We start from the raw sequence: 17,033 nt of genomic DNA, 5'->3' as shown, positions 1-17,033 counted from the left end.
AAGTCAGAGGAGGTGTGCAGTGGATTAGGAGCAGTGGTATGAGGGGGAAGCTGTTGAATTATCATATACACATATGAAACCATACTCATTTACATACTATATTGAAAACCTCAGACATACAAGTGAAAAGGTTTTACATACACCACTGAAACCCTCTCACACATACTAGTAAAATGTTCTCATATACACAGCTGATCAATCACACTCATGAAGATGTGTGTACTTAGTAAAATTAAATTAAATTAAATTAATAAAAATAGTTTCTGAGGGTAATGAGTTTTCCGTATGTGGTTCACACTACAGGAAAATCAACACAGATTCACACGGAATCACAGATAATTAAATGAAAGTTGAAGATAAAAATAGAGAAAATGGAATACTAAGGTATCTGGTGTTATTCCATTGAATGCAGCTCACTCTGTGAAGTTAGAGGATATCACTGGTCGCTGCCTTTGTCTCCAAGTGCACACTTGTTCTTTGTTTTTAAATAGCTAATAACACCCATGAGAAATTTGAAATCACCAATTTACTTTTCACAGTAAGAAGCTTCTGCTGCCAAATATTACACCTGCTGGACATTTGCCCCATCTCCCTGATTTGATGGACACCCACTGTTTTTCAAAATTGCATTTAAAACAGCTTGCAGAGCCAGGTGCTAGTTCAATATACCTAATCTGTCATTTGAATCTACAGTATATGTGTATTGCCGAAGGTGAAGACACTACAAGTGGCTCCATTATTCTACAATGTAATGTGAGAATGCAAAGCTTTTTAAAGCCATGATTGCAGTATGATTCTGGATGGCGATATCAGCTTTTTGCCCGGTCGGTCAATCACTTTGATACAGACATAAATATCTAAACCACTATTGAACAGATGGCCATGAAATTTGGTACAGAAATGTATGATTCCCAGGGCATGAATCTTAATCTAATGACTGTGACGATCCGCTGACCTGTCCTTTAGTGCTACCAGCAGGTTTACAATTGTGGTTTTGAGTGAAATATCATCTTAACTGCTGGATGTATTTCCATGAAGGATGAACTGTAATACAGTGAAATACACAACAATATGGTGATGCCCTGAGTTTTCATGCAGCGCCATTTTCAGGTCAAAATGTCTACCATATAATTAACAGATGTTACCATGCTAACACATATATATAGATGGTAACCATGGTAAGCATCATACCTGCTAAACATTAGCATGTTTGCATTGTCATTGTGAGCATGTTAGCATCTTCTTAGCAAAACACGACAGCCTCACAAGCTGTAGACTCTTAAGCAGGCTTTTTTATATGCCTTCAGAAGTGCTTGTCAGATGGTCGGTTAGCTTCGGAAAGCTCCCTAAATCACTGTAAATCCAAAAAAGGATTTAATATGCCAGAAAAAAATAAATCTTTCAAAATATCTACAGAAATTTAATTTTAGATGCACAAAAGTATTTTAAAGTGAAACCACCATTATTTATTCTTGGAAAAGAAGTTTTACATCTCTTTTCTGGACATCACCACTTGTGTCATAAGTACTAAATGACAGAAACATGGTTTCACGACTTAGGGCATTTTCACACCTGATCTGGTCTGATTCAGTTGATGAATTTGTATAATGTAATATGTACATGACTGTGACATCCTGTGCAACATGGTCAGCTTCAGAAGTGAAATTATTTTTCTTCAAAGCTCAAATATGTTTCTGGGCAATTTACCTATATACTATCTGACACGAGAACGCAGATTTGCTGCAGTACATTGTTATAATGCCGTACAGATTCTGACTCCTCTTGGACGTGCTGCTGTAAGACCTTTGAGAAGGATGGAGCTAATGTTGACGAAGTGCAATGACATGCTAACAATCATGTCTCGCTGTCTAGCTCAAACTTCCCCTGCTAGTGGGATCATGTCGAGTTCAGAACTCTTTCATACCAAAAACAAATCTAGACTTTGTTTGGGACCAGACCAAGGCCACATCCTCGACAGGGACTCGGTGCAATTGTTTTAGTCTGCACCTGAGTGTGATTACCGTTTGCACACCTGCCGAAACAAATCGCACCGAGGGGGAAAATGAATCAGAGTTCAATTTAACTAAAAAGCACAGGTGTGAAAGCACACTTACACCAAGTAATTACCAAAGATGAACAAAAAAAGGTGTACCTTGATGCCCAGATCCAAACCTGAAGCACAAAATTCAGAATCTTACAGTACAAGATGATTATGTGTATTACCACATGTATTAACAACTTAGATGAATTTTCTCAGTTTAATCTAGGTTTTATTTTATACGTTGTTATGTGCTCTTCTGTTATGTTTACAATTCAGACAGGCACATACGGCCTGGTTGCCCTCCAGACCCGTATGATATGTTGTGTGATCTATGGGTGGTCTGTGGTGCCTCGTGTAGGTCATAAGAAGCAATATAATGCTTTAGAGGCCACTGAATGATGCCTCTTTATAACATGTGCCGTGACAGGTCAATGACACAGTGATTTATCCCAGGGGGCCAGGGAGCGAAGCCAGTGGACAACATTATGACAGCACGTTTAAACGCCCCTGAACTGCCAAATCCACAATGCTGTAAAAGTACATAACACATTTAAATGTTCTGTCTGTCTGGCTTCTGCCTCACTGTTTGTTAATCGGCCTGGCTTCATGTTCGTTACCTTGACAACACTTACTTTCCTCTCCTTCCCCATCAAAGTCTCCCTCGACGCGCAGTGCACTGGGAGGTTTACTGGATGGTCTTGTTACAAACGTGGGATTGAATTTGTTACAAATACATCTCACGTCTCCCCAGTGGCATATTAATGCTTAAGTTGTCCCTCAGGTCAGTGAGCTATAAACACTCATAAATGTTATGAGGCGCTTCAGCCATAAACCCTAGAAAGACCAATGGATTTGAGGGATTTCAAAGACCAAAACATGAAAGCAGCTGTCGAGGGTCACTGTTTTTTCAGTTATTTACTATACATTTCGTATCTATCCTTCCTGCATTTGCATTCAAATTTCTTATCAGCACCCTCCGTCTTTCGTCTCTCACAGTGTGCCTTTCCTCACCATCTCCCCTCTAAAATACTTTCCTTCCCGTCTGCCTTTGTAGTGTCTGCCAGCGCACTCTGTGGTTAGGGGGCTGTTGTTTTCGCAAGTAGGGGAAGGGCACGTCTTGTAAATGGACATGTCATGTGGAGCAATGCCCAGTCAGTTGCACTGGAGAGAGCCCTGGGGCCTAGAGTAGAGCAGCCAGGCAGACATAGAGAAAGGGGAACTATCTTTGGCCAGGCAAGTCAGGATGCTCCATGGGCCAAGCACGGAAAAGACGGGCAGACAGAAAAAGGGATGGAGAGAGGACAGAAAAAGGAGTCGGGTGGCAGGGTGATGTCGACGGTGCTGGCAAACAGATATACTCTGCTGCATTAAAAAAGGGGGAGGTGGTGGACAATGAACCGTAGGAAAGCATATGCCATACGTGTAGCTTGTAAAATTACATTTGGGTAGATAGGTTAAAAAGATAAAACAACATACTTCATTTGAAACAACATATTTTTGATTGATAATTAAATCCTTTTCATATTGACAAATACCCTCAAGTACTTCTCCGGTTTTTTTGGCTTTTCAACATATTTCTTATTTCTCATGTTTATTTAAACTTTTCTTTTTTCTAAACATTTTGCCAGAGTGTTGTTATATCTGATAACCATAACCAAAGCTATGTTTTACCACACATAATTTAAGCAACATAGTTTGTTCAACAAGGCTGAACAGTTAATTGAAATATTATTGAAATACGCAATAGCCAAGTGCAATATTCAAATATTTCAGTGAAAATGAAATGCAAAAAAGAACTGAAATATCACAGTCACATTATCTGCCAAAATAATCGCAATAACATCTTCAATAGTCAAATAAAAATGTAGGTTCATAGAGTACAGTGCGGTGGAAATTTTCCAGTTAGCCAGTCAGTATTTAGTACATGTTGTCTTGTGCATGACAGAATGACCAGTGTAGTGCAGGTGTAATAGAGATGTTGGCATTGTCAGTGGCAAGGTCTGCCATTGTCCGACTGATACGAGTGCACATAGGTGCACATCATTTGTGACCAATCACATGTCACAAAATGAAGTAATCCAGTAATGAAGAGGAATAGCATTTGCACCAGTACGTGTCACTTCAAACAGAACTCTGGGTCTCTGGAACTGACATCTCACAAGCTATAATGTGAAAGTTTGGGCATGAATGATGTTTTGGTTAAAAAAAAAAAGTTATGGAAAGATTGTGGTCATGGTGAAATGAAAACAATATTGACTGCTCGCAGGAAACAGGATGCAAACAGCAGTCTCCTGGGTTAAAGTCACACGCTTTGTTGAGCAAACCATTCATGCTGACTTCTTCCCTCAGAGATGTTGTGGCACAACGGCAGCTTCTGCCATTGATCGTGAAAGACATGAGTTATAATTCACATGGCTACAAAAGGTCATTCTTAGGTTAACATAAATATAAAGTACTCTGTTCAGGCATTTTAACAAATAACTAATTCTGCCCTTTTCCTGTGAGGACAGTCTCATTTAATCTTAATAAACTAAGATGTTCTGCTTTATGTAGCACAACAAAGAATATAAAAAAGGTGTTGGGGGGAATAAAACGAGAGAGGGTACATCAAGATAGAAGCAAAGGGCAACTGAGGTGAAGAACAGGCAAGGCATCCAAGGAGCGCAGAGCGAAATCAGCCAAGTGTATCACTTTAATGAAGTATCATGACTCCCTCGCTGTTCATCTGTCCTCCTCCTCCTCCCCCCAACTCTCCCTTGAAGCTGCGGTGTCATCCCGACAGGGAAGGTGTTGCTGTGACTGCGGCCGAGCTCAGCCTGTCATGGCGGAAAGGCTGAACTAATTAGGAAACAGGACCTGTGTCTGGAGAGCCTGAAATGGATTATGAGGAGCGGGTAATGTGATTCTCAAGCATTTCCCCTGAAATTAAAGAATGCCTTGGTGGTGTTAATACACATCTATAGGATCAATACTACCCATCTGTTGCTCAGTATTGACATTGTGCCCATATCTGACCTGCTACTTATTATCTTTACTGCAACCCCCATTCTCCCTCCATAGGTCCGGCTCTTTCTCTATTCAGCTATTACTAATGATTATGATAGTCATCATTATCATGATAAAAAGACAGAATAGAATGAAAAGGAATTCAATTTAATATATGATATATAATTTAATAATGTACTATTTTTGTGCTTCTATCTTACATGAATGTCATTTTTCCATGCTCTCCTCCATTATTTCTTTTTTTTTCAGCAGCAACAGGCAGATGATTTCCCAAAAAGCACTGCCTCTATAATTACAGCAGAGCTGTATAAATAGCAGGCAGCTCCCTCTTCCCCCTCTCCTCTCTCCCTTATATGTAGTGAGTGTATCTGTGTGTGTGCGTGTGTGTGTGTGTGTGTGCACGAGTGGTTCATCTGCGCGTGACTGAGAGCGAGGCCATCATTGAATGCTCTTAAGGAAGTGAAGCGTTACACCGGCAAACAAGAGTGAGAGAGAGAATTAGACAAAAAGCTGGATGAGAACGAGTGCAAGAAAAATGCAAAATGAGGAGAGGAAGAGATGAAAATGGGAAAGCCACTTTAAATCAAGCACCTTTTAATCAGTGCTCTCACAATGGGGGCCATAAAGATAACAAGGCAGAGAGAGGCTCCTGTTGGCTCTCCAGGCAGCTCGAGTCACAGATTTATGGATAGCTGGGGAGAGTTTTTTCAACCATGTTTAAGCCATGGCGCCAACCTGCTGGCGACATGGATTACACTGGCGAGGCCATCTCCAGACAAGTTATGAATTTAACTAGGATTTAGACGCCCAACCTGCTGTACACACAGGTGTCTGTGTGCCTCTGTCCTTCATCAACACCTTCAGATGCCTTTACACTGCATACCAAAGCTTCAGCCCTTCGTTTCAACATGTCAAGTATAATTGTGCTTAAAATAATGATTTAAAAAAATATGTGTGTTTCACTTTCTCAAGAGAACAGGTTTTAGTTTGTTGCATCCAGGTTTGAGTTTTGCACTATAGCAAGAGCAAGAAAGCTTTTATATGTCCTTCTGGATGTGCAATATCCTGTTGTGGCAGATCCATATTGGGGAAAATAACAAAAAATTTCTAGGATGAATCTCTCCACGGAAATTTGTCTAACTTCACTGCAAAATGACATCTCTAGCTATTCTTTGATTCTGTGGGGCTGATACCAAAACCCATGGCTGTAAATTGCACTGAATGTTTGAAAAACTACTCCAACCTCAGAATTGTCATTTACGAAGTTTGCTGCAGTTTCAGGAAAGGATAATATATCTGAGACTGAGAGTTTGAGAGAACATAATAAGGAGCTATGATCACAGTGGCAAAGCCATGGTGGCTAGCTGCATTACTTTGTTGATCTCATAACTTCCCATATGGTGCCAACATCAGGTAAAGATTTTAAATACTCATTAACTTGGATTTATGATGAAGAGATGTAACCACAAAAAATGTTGTTGTTATTAAATATGCATGGTATTATTCAGATGTGCTCAGTTTCAAATCCAAATCCCCTTATTTTCTACATTGTGAGCACAGTTTCTTTTAGTGACTAAACAGGTGCTTATGACACTGCTCTTACATTGTCTGAGAACAAGTTCAGGCTGGAAACATTAATAGAATGCTTTTACTCTTATGCCTGAGACACAAGAAGAAGAAGAAGAAGAAACAAATATGCATCAAGGGTAATAAAAAGGACGCATTTGTACTGTGTGATGCTACATTTTGGCCTGAATGTTGTAACAAACTGCAGAACTACCTCACTAAATTACATTAATATGACGTTGTATCATCTTCATTCTTAGCTACCTTTTGGAACAAGAAAAAGGTAAATGCACCACCAAACAACACAATGGACACTGGTTTGCTGCTACTAACACACTTGTGTAGATGGCAAGTGTAACCTACATATTATTTCCTCTCAAAGATAATGTGAACATTTTTTCCAGTGGGAAAGTATTTGATGTAGTCTTCTGCATAACTGAGCCTGGCTCCTCATACACTATAGCTCTGTGGGTTACTTGACTCAATGCAACGTTCTTGAATGATGCATTAGTATTTTCTAGAGACCTGTCCCTGAGCGGGGTAGTTAACAGGGAGAAATTGATCCCCTCTGTGGAGTTTTAACTACTGGCTATTTCATGTATTTGAGTAATGACTTCCTTCAAAAATAATATTAACTATGGCTGACTCACTGTACAAGAGCTCGCAGCAATTTTTCAAGGAAGAAAAGGACAGAGATATTTTCAGGCTTTCTTGTAAAAGAAACTCACTTCTTTCCATCTATCTCTTCCTTTTTTAAATCAGTTTTATTGTCTTTCAGAACTAGATTTTTGTGATGCAGAATTTGTTATTACAACTCTTGTTCTCCCTGCTTTCTCTCTCACACTTTACCCCCACCCCCTCTTGTCCCTCTCTCTTCAGTATCAGCACTGCTCTAGGTGGTCAGCTCCACTGCAGACAAACATATCCATGCCTTTGGGCAAAGCAGCAGGCGCAACATTTCCTCTGCAATAATCCTGCATTGTGTCCGAACAAGCACTTTCGTCTCTCTTCCAAATGGAGCGCGTGGCCTTTAAGCAACTAACCCAGACATAATGATGGCTGGGGGGGGTGTATGGCTTGGGGTGGGGTGATGGCTGTTGGAGGGGGTGCTCCAGTCCTGCGGCTGCAGTTTGTGAGGACTATTTGATCGCCATAGGGGCACTGCTGTGCTCTGGATGCTGTCTTGTGGGTAGAGGGCTCCTGTTTCATACTGTATACTTCCATTTTGAGCCAGTGACTGACAACATGGTGTGTGTTTCTTGACATTTCTGGCTACCCAGAGGGCAGGTGTGTGTGTGTGTGTGTGTGTGTGTGTGTGAGTGAGTAAGTGTGTGCATCTGACCACTATCTAGCACCCACTGCTTTTCTATCTTTTCCCACTTCTACTTCTCCCCAGATAGCAATGTCTTTGCAAAAGTACTAGTTACTCTGTCGGGGCTTTCAAATGGGTTTTATATGTTTCACAAGCGAACTCCATCCACCAAGTACACTGACAAGATGGGAGAGAACAAAGTAGGCCTACTTGCCAGCATTTCCCACCTTTGTAAGTTACATTGGTGAAGAGATTCAAAGCTTTAAATGGTTAAAGTATACATCCATTTACACATTTGAGGACATTTTAAGTGTGTGTGTGTGTGTGTGTGTGTGTGTGTGTGTGAAAAGAAGAAAAGAAATGGTAGATAGCAAGAGACAGATACACAGAGGGTAATGAAGTGGTAATTCTTTTACTGCCCACTGTCAGGAAACTCCTCCTGACTTTGATAGATGTGTCTGGCCGAAAAATATGACATTTCCACACTGTAGCAGGAACTCCACTTGAAATGTCAGACTGCCCACTACCCCCTCCTGTGCCCTCTGTTTCCACTTTTGGTGCACTTTCTCTTATGTGACTGGGCGTGCATGTATGTGTGCACACAGCTGTGGATCTGTGCACTCCTGTGCCCTGTCTCCAAGGTAACAGCAGAGTAGAAAGTCAGATACCCCCATTGCAGAAAATCGAGTATTTTCTCTGTACTCTGTTCTCTCATGATCTTGTCTTTTTATTTTATTTATTTATTTATTTATTTATTTTCATGACAGCTTGTCAAAGCCTGTTTGTTTGTTTGTTTGTTTGTTTGTTTGTTTGTTCTATCTTTTCAACACAGTGTAGACCATCCATTTAGGTAATGTCAGTGCTCATCAACCCAGGTTTGATAAGACAAAGCATTCAACAAAGTTTTCCATTTGATTCAGAATCTGTTAACTGTGTAGGTTAAGAAAGGGAAAATGATTCAATCGATGAATTCATCAATTCTCTTACCAAAGCAGAGAGGGAGTCATCATTGGAACAACTGCTATGACAAAACTTAGCTTGGTTGCAGTGCTGCTCTGTGCACTCAGCTGTGATATAGTCTGTCTACATACAATGAAGGTTTGACTTTCATCTGCCACGTGTTTACTAAAGCTGCCACAACCTTAAGGTTTGTCGCCTGCTTTCTACTGCTTTCCATGCTAACCTATTAGCCGTGAAGCCAATTATATTGTGGAGTGGTTGGACGGTTCTCAACCCTGAACCCCGCAGGTGTCACCAAACATCACATCAGAGTTGTGTTCAGTTTTGGTGAATATGCTGATGTTTGTGAATTGAACTGAACGAATTGTGTTATCCAACCCAACACACTTAACACACTGACAACATGTCAGAGAAATCAAGCCCAGACAAGAAGTTTTATTATCACTGTCTAAAATGATGAAATGATGTCCGGTTTAGTATCACAAATCATGAGATGACTCAAACCACTTGACAAGGAGAGCTCACATCCTGGGATGCAATACAGCATGGACACACTGGCTAAAAGCGGACTGCTGTATGGAGGTCACACTGTCATCCCTCAAAGACTGTGAACTAGAAGGAACAGAAATAAGAGCTAATGTTGAGAAGTGTCGCTAATATCGACTCGAAATGATTCAATGCAGAATTCAAACAAGCACTAAAGACCATCCTGACCTACCAAGGCCAGCTGGAGCCCAGTCAGACACAGATAAGACCTAAATGAGCGCACAGTGAGACAAAGTCATTTTAGATTCAACAAATATACTCTCGACTTTCACATTATATAAGGCGTTGGTATACTTCAAATGAAATATACAGTGACCAGATGTTCTGGTTGGTCCGTGATTGTCCTGGTTTGTCCTGAAAAATGTCTGTAAAACACACATTTGTTTTCAACAATCACATAACAAGCTGTCCCAGTTTTCACCACAATTAAAATAATAATTATATTATTCTTGTTTTTAGCACTTACATAGACGTTTATCGTCTTCTGTGCCTAACCTAATATAAAAACATAAACAATGTAGCATGTATCTGAATTCAACACTGATTGGTCTTGTATGTGTCAATCAATCAGTGTGTCATTGTCAAGGCTGTTGCTATATAGCTCTTTCTGATAGAACCTGTCATTATGCTAACGGTTAGCTGTCATTCCGAAGGGACAGTTTCTTTTCGAAAGAGCTTCAGGAGGCCTACTGCTTCCTCTGAAAGGTACCAAACAAAATTCCTGCGTCCATGGCATCCATGAGGTTGAAAGGTGCGTTCAGTAAACGCCTATGGTGAGAGCATAAGCGCATACATGTACATGTGCATTAACGTGTAGTACACTTAACAATGCCACTTTACTTTGGGGGGTTGAAAATATGGTCACCCTATTTAAAGGAGCTATTTGTAAGTTTTGCTATCGCTACATAGATTAGCATTAACAGCTGTTAATGAAGAAACACATCAGTTCAGCATCAAACTTCATTCTTTTACTCAACATGTGCTGCCCCCATGGTGGAAAGCAACATCAATGTCAACCCTTGTTTTTAATCACACCTTTTCTTCTGCTGAATTTAGCATGCTAAGCAGCTAGCCCCAGCCTGCATCAGCTCGTCTTGTCACTTTACCATAGCAACTCACTGCAGCCTTTAATCTGCTCTGAAGAGGAGGCGCTGCTCAGAGGGCGTAGCGTGACTTCTTCTATTATAAAGACAACAATGGCTGAAGCTCTTGTCAAGCCACAATCACCATCACCCGCTCCTGACAAGAAACCACATTTGGTGACAGAGAAAACATACAAATTGGCGCTTTACACGGCGTTGAAACCCCCACATCCTTCAACATCAGACTTTGGGAGTCCAGTAATTTTGGTAACTTTTTTGAAACTGATTTAATAAGAACAAAGAAAGAAACTGCAGCATTTAAATTCCACTCTCAATCTCTCTTTTTTCACTCTACATCAGTCACTTTTTGTGTTAACAAATAACTGCAACCCCCTGAATGCCTTAGAGGAGAGACTGTTCGATGGTGGATGCTTTCATCCCCTATGACACATCTCATGTTGCCCCTCTTCAGAACATGTATAAGCACTTCTGCCTTTACATGTTTTTGGATGACCCACGGTGTGAAATAGTTTATTTTAAGAATACTGAACCCTGTATTCTCTGGGTTTTTCTGTCATTATGTACATGACGTCTATGTTTAACCAGTAAAATTCTATGATGATCTAGCGTGAGGAAATTATAGATTTCTACAACACATCCCTGTTTGGAGACATAGCACACAATTTATTTCACGGAAGCATATTTTGACACACAATCTCTGATTGCCTTGCAGCTACTGACATTTTGTGAACTGTTGCTATGTGCTTTAAGGTTTGTGCCATTTGTGTCATTAATGGTGGATGGAGGCGATACACATCTTTGCAAAATTAGACACAAGGGAAGATGGAGAGGGGGGAGAGACAGGATCCTGTAAAATTGGAATTGACATTTGTGTGTTTCTCTGTTTTACCTATATACTAAAATGTCTCAGTGGATTTTCATACAGTTTGATCAAAGAATAATAAGTCAACATTAAGTTTTAGGTACTGTATTCCACAATATTAAGTAATACTTTTTTGTGTTCACATCCTGGGATGACTCTGCTCAAACTTTCAACTCTTGATATTGTTTGAGTCTCACATGAATATTATCACTTACTTTTCTATAACACAAGTGACAGGTGCAAGGCAGCTTGCTTATTCATAATAACAGCGGATCTGTCTTTCTGTATGTCTCCCCCTCCTTATGTGCCACCTACAATCATCTTTTCTTGTATCATACATGGGGGAGCCCTACGAGGCATTGTGTGATGCAGATCCAAGCTGACAGCTTGAAATAACAGTTAACAGTTCTTCTGCCTGGTTCCCTCTGACAAATTCACAGTGTTGTAATGTTAAATGGAGTGTACTCCAGACCTGGGAGAGGCACAGGTGCTCTCTGACACTACGCCGACTTCACCTCAACACCCCTATCCTACAGCCATCAATCCCACATTGCGCCAACCCTCCTCTTTTCACTCTGTCATGTTCCACCATGTTAATTTCCACCCGATGGCACCTGCCACCTTCTTTACTGTCATCTCTCTCCCATGAGTTGTTCTGTTTTTTCCCAGGTTTCCTTGCCAACTTGGTTAGTATCTTTAGAGACATTTCAGACATTACAATATGGGTTCCTAATGTACAATGCTGAAAATTTAAATCCAACTGAAGTTTTCTCTTACACCACACACCATGTCATGCCCTGAGAAAGAAATCAGTCTGTTATGGTTACGTGTCAATGCCCCCCTCTGTTTTCATATTCCAGTCAGAATGCTCTTGTATGCTCTTTATGTCAATCAAACCATTAAACTGTATTTGCATAAATTATAACTATAACTATTCTATCATTACCTAATGCTTACTTAGAGCCAGAAGGCAACCACAACTTTGAACTGCAACCCACAAGTTACATATTTTGTTTTGTCTACAATATCAACTCTTGTGATACATTATCCCTCCATAGCAACAATATGATTTAACTGTTTAATCAGAATCAGAATCAGAATCAGTTTTATTGCCAAGTATGTTTTCACATACGAGGAATTTTTTCTGGTGATTGGTGCAATTGAGGATCAGGGGGATCAGCAACAGTGGGGCTCTCTAGCCTTGTTGATAAGGCTGATAGCAGATGGGAAGAAGCTATTTTTGTGGCGAGAGGTTTTGGTCCTGAAGGACCGCAGCCTCCTGCCAGAGGGGAGTGACTCAAAGAGTTTGTGTCCAGGGTGGGAGGAGTCAGCTACAATCTTCCCTGCACGCCTCAGAGTCCTTGAGGCGTACAGGTCCTGGAGGGATGGAAGATTGCAGCCAATCACCTTCTCAGCAGAGTGGATGATACGCTGCAGTCTGTTATTGTCCTTCTCCGTGGTAGCAGCGTACCAGATGGTGATGGAGGAGGTGAGGATGGACTCAATGATGGAGGTGTAGAAGTTCACCATCATAGTCCTTGGCAGGTTGAACTTCTTCAACTGCCTCAGGAAATACATCCTCTGCTGAGCTTTTTTGATGAGGGAGCTGATGTTTAGCTCCCATTTGAGATCCTGTGTGATGGTGGTACCCAAGAAGCGGAAATGCTCCACGGTAGCCACGGGGGAGTCACACAGGGAGATGGGGGTGGGTGGGGCTGGGCTCTTCCACTATCATTTCCACTGTCTTCAGAGCGTTAAGCTCTAGGTTGTTCTGCCTGCACCAGGTCTTCTTCTGCACCAGTAGCTGAAGTTCATCCAGCTTGTTGGGCAGTGAACGTACGTTGGAGAGAAAGATACCTGGGAGCGGTGTGCGGAGTCCGCGCCGGCGGAGACGCGCAAGCGCACCAGCACGTTTTCCTCTCCTCCGGCGTTTCACTGCGAGAGCAACGGTCAGTGCACCTCTGACCAAAATGTCCAATAATTCCACAGGTGAGTCGAGAAAGGTGGGAAAAAGATCCACTGGAGTTGTTTCTCTGATGTTAATGAGCTCTTCTCTGGTGAAAGAGCTCCGGAAACCAAAGCAGAAAACTGGGTTTACAAAGAAAATAAGGCAAAAAAGTGCGCACCAAGACACAGAGGCAGCCATCCGCGGCACCATGGCAACAGAATTTTTTAATAATTAAATTAAATTTTTTAATTTTTTAATGGTTACATTTAGGTACACACAGCACTTAAGGTAAGGGAAATATTGTTACATCGTCAAATCTAGCCAACTCATGTCTCTACAAACTTAATTTGGAAAACAAATTAGTAGGATATAAATGTAATTCCCAGGAGACAAGGTTGTATCTTTTTTTGCTAGCATGCTTCACTAATGTCAGGTTTTTAGCTAGTCAACCAGCAAAATTGTTTATATTTAGTTTTGTGATTTCATCTGGACTAAAGTTCATTTCACTTGGAGAAGTAAAAATAATGGAAGAACTTAATAACCATTACATTGTTTTGACAGACCTCACAATAATCTCCTCTATTAAACAATGCAAATGTGCTGTGGCTCAAACAAAAACCAAGCCCCCCCCCCCCATCCTTTTGTGTTACATTATGCATACATCTGTTAAAAACCCAATAATACATGACCCGTGAGTAGAGCCCAATTCTCATCAACAGAGCCATTGTGGTGGAACCCACCTCTCTGATTGCTTCCCCTTCTTGCTGTGCACATTTCTTTCAATTTCTCCAAAGCTCTCCCCTATTCAGCCTTTTGTTTCAAAGCAGCCGCTTTAATTACTTTAGCCCGCAATGTGAGCTTTGCATGACGGCTTTCACTCAGGCCTGGCAATAGGGAATATGGGGAAAGATGATTTGTATTAATGATAGGTGGCAATGAAGGGAAGATGACGAAAGGGAGGAAAATGATATGAGACAGAAGGAGAGGAGGAGTTGTCAGGAGAAATGTGGCTGATGAGCCCCAGATCATAGCACAAATGAAGCTCGTCCAACCTTTTACCTTTCAGCCCATTATCAATTCTTTATACGTCCATCGGGATTATTTTTGCATGCTTGAGCCGCTACTCTGTCACATTGACCTAAAATATTGAGTGGAGAATGATATGTGCTTATGTTTGTAGAAAAACTATCCCCAATAAAACATGGTTTGCCACTTGCTGGCACAGGTGGCAGCTTTCCCAAACCCACCCATTTACATTTCACCACGCTGGAACGCCAACATGCTTTGGCCGTAGGCATCTCAAACTGTGAGGCAGCTCATCAACCTGCGTTGATGTGAATCCAGAGACACGAGGTGAGCTCACTCATTCTCTAAGGCCTTCACATGGTGTGGGCCTCCACGGAGCGTTGTCCAAAGGGAGCTAAGTGTTGATCAATGCTGTGAGTGTGGGAGGACAGAGGGTGGGGAGTAAAAACAGAGGAGAGAAAGGCCAGTGCCATCGCTCTTCCATGACGCTGAGGATCTGGATCCGCTGGGCTCCCGGGCTAAATTAAAACAACCGGCGTCCCATTGATTCCAGCGTTGACAGGGACCATACATCACCCCACAGCCAGGGAGAAAGGAAGAGAGAGTAAAGAGAGAAAGAAGAAGGGGGTGGATGGAGGGTTGTGGTGGTGGTGGTGGGGTAATACAGAAGCAAAGAACACATACAAGAAAGAAAATGATAACCAAAATGAAAGGGAGGAGAAAAGAAATAAGAGGAGGGTAAAAGAGAGAGAAGCAATTAGAGAGGGGACATCTATTGAAAAGAAAGGACAGGATGGAAGTTGGTGGAACGAGCAGTGGGAAGGAGGAAGAGAAAAAGATGAGATGGCAAACCAGACGCAAGCGATCGTCCACTGACAAGTCAATTTATTTCTATGCATGGCTGACTAAGAAGCAGAGAGAACCTTTGGGTCTGGAATTAGGGGTGGAGAACAGGCAGAAAGACAGCAGCAGTGACTTTTTAGTAAATACAGAGCTGTTGCGATGCACAAAGCCAGTTGGGATAGCTGGGAATAGAAAAGCAAGAGATAATTGGAGGTTGCGGTCTGTGTATCTTTTTGTCATTTGATTTTCCTTTCAGGAACAGGTATTCAAAAGCTAAATAAAAAACGAAAACAAAGTATTTTCCTTTTTCATGGTCAAAAAGGAATGAGTGATATTTGAAAGTGGTTTGATTTCATTTTCTATTTCGTATAATAAAAAATAAAATCACCATCATTTCATAGTCTGAGAGAGGTGCTATGCTGAGTTCTGCCTGCCTGCAAGAGTCAGGACAGATATTATAAGGATCAAATGGTGTTGCTTACAATATATTTTGGGTTGTTTTAGCTTAACAGTGTGAATTTTGACCATATAACATTCACTTGGTATATAATATTATACAGCATGCATCCAAATATGCTTTCATGGTCAGATGTTGACTTTACATTTCAGGAGAGATTGAAATTCCTGTCCGTGTGTGCATGATGTAGCACTGTAGCACTGTAGACCATATATTCATTGATAAAAAAGCTGTTTTCAGTAAAGTCATATAATAATAAAGCCTCTTCTGCAAATACTGTGACACAACCAGCTAGGCCACTTACATGAATCAAGTTTTCTCTGGAATCCTCCTGCTTACAGGAAGAATTTTTAAGAGATATGCTGAAGCTGAAAAAAATAAATATATAAATGAATAAAAAATTGGCCACTACATACTGCAGCACAGAAGGCACCATCAGAAGCTTTCCCATTATATCCCGGTGTCTCAGAAGATTTAGATAATGACAATAATGTTCCAGCCCTGCGCTAAATTACACACTGTGCATTCAGAAACTGCAGATCCAACAACCATATTCCTGCTGCTGATGCTACATGTAGACTACTTACTAAAAAATGAAACTGTACATTTCACAAACAGTAAGTGAGAGTCTGTCACAGGCACGTCCATTTTTTTATTTTTTTATTTTTTTGTGCACCTCAGGCAAAAAGGCAAGAAAATATTGTCAGAGCAGGTGGAACCTCAAATAAACGTACCGTATTCGGCCTCTGGAGAGCGCGTTTGCTTTTCCCATTGGCAGGTATCATGAATTAATAAACACGTTGCAAAAGTATGGTGTTTAATTAGTCTCCAAACCCTCGCACATAAAAAACCATGAGCATGCAGGTGATACTAGCTCGCATAACAGAATTTCTGCTCCACATGCACAAATGCATTCCTGCAAGAACTGGCTGTAGCCTCTCTACACGCTCGCAACAGCTCCACACTCACTCAAATTGTCAAGGCGACTTCTGTGATTTTTGAGGCAGGGACGATGGCTGATGTCTCCACTCACCATGACCTCTGATTGGCTGTTTGGTTCAATCACTGACACGTACAGTCTCTCGTTACACACTCAAGTCCAGCCAGTCCAGTTGGTGGCTGTTATGGCAAACTGTTTTAACAATGAAAAAAAAGGAAAGACAGAAAAAAGAAAAGTAAACTTAAACTGTAAAGATGGTACACGCGAAGAAAACAAATCGGTAAGTGCTCTAGGTTTTGCCTCAAGGGGACACGTATCGTCAAATTTGTCCTTTATGGGCTACAGTCTGTGTACAGCCTCCTTTGTGTTTCCACAGATGTGTGCCTGAAAAAAGACCTTGTAGTTTGAAATGTAGCATCAATA

The sequence above is a fragment of the Trachinotus anak genome, unplaced genomic scaffold (genome assembly GCF_046630095.1).
Source record: "Trachinotus anak isolate AG129_WGS33_773 ecotype Australia unplaced genomic scaffold, CSIRO_AGI_Tana_v1 ptg000016l, whole genome shotgun sequence".
Classification (NCBI taxonomy): Eukaryota; Metazoa; Chordata; class Actinopteri; order Carangiformes; family Carangidae; genus Trachinotus; species Trachinotus anak.
Note: the sequence above shows the minus strand (reverse complement) of the source record.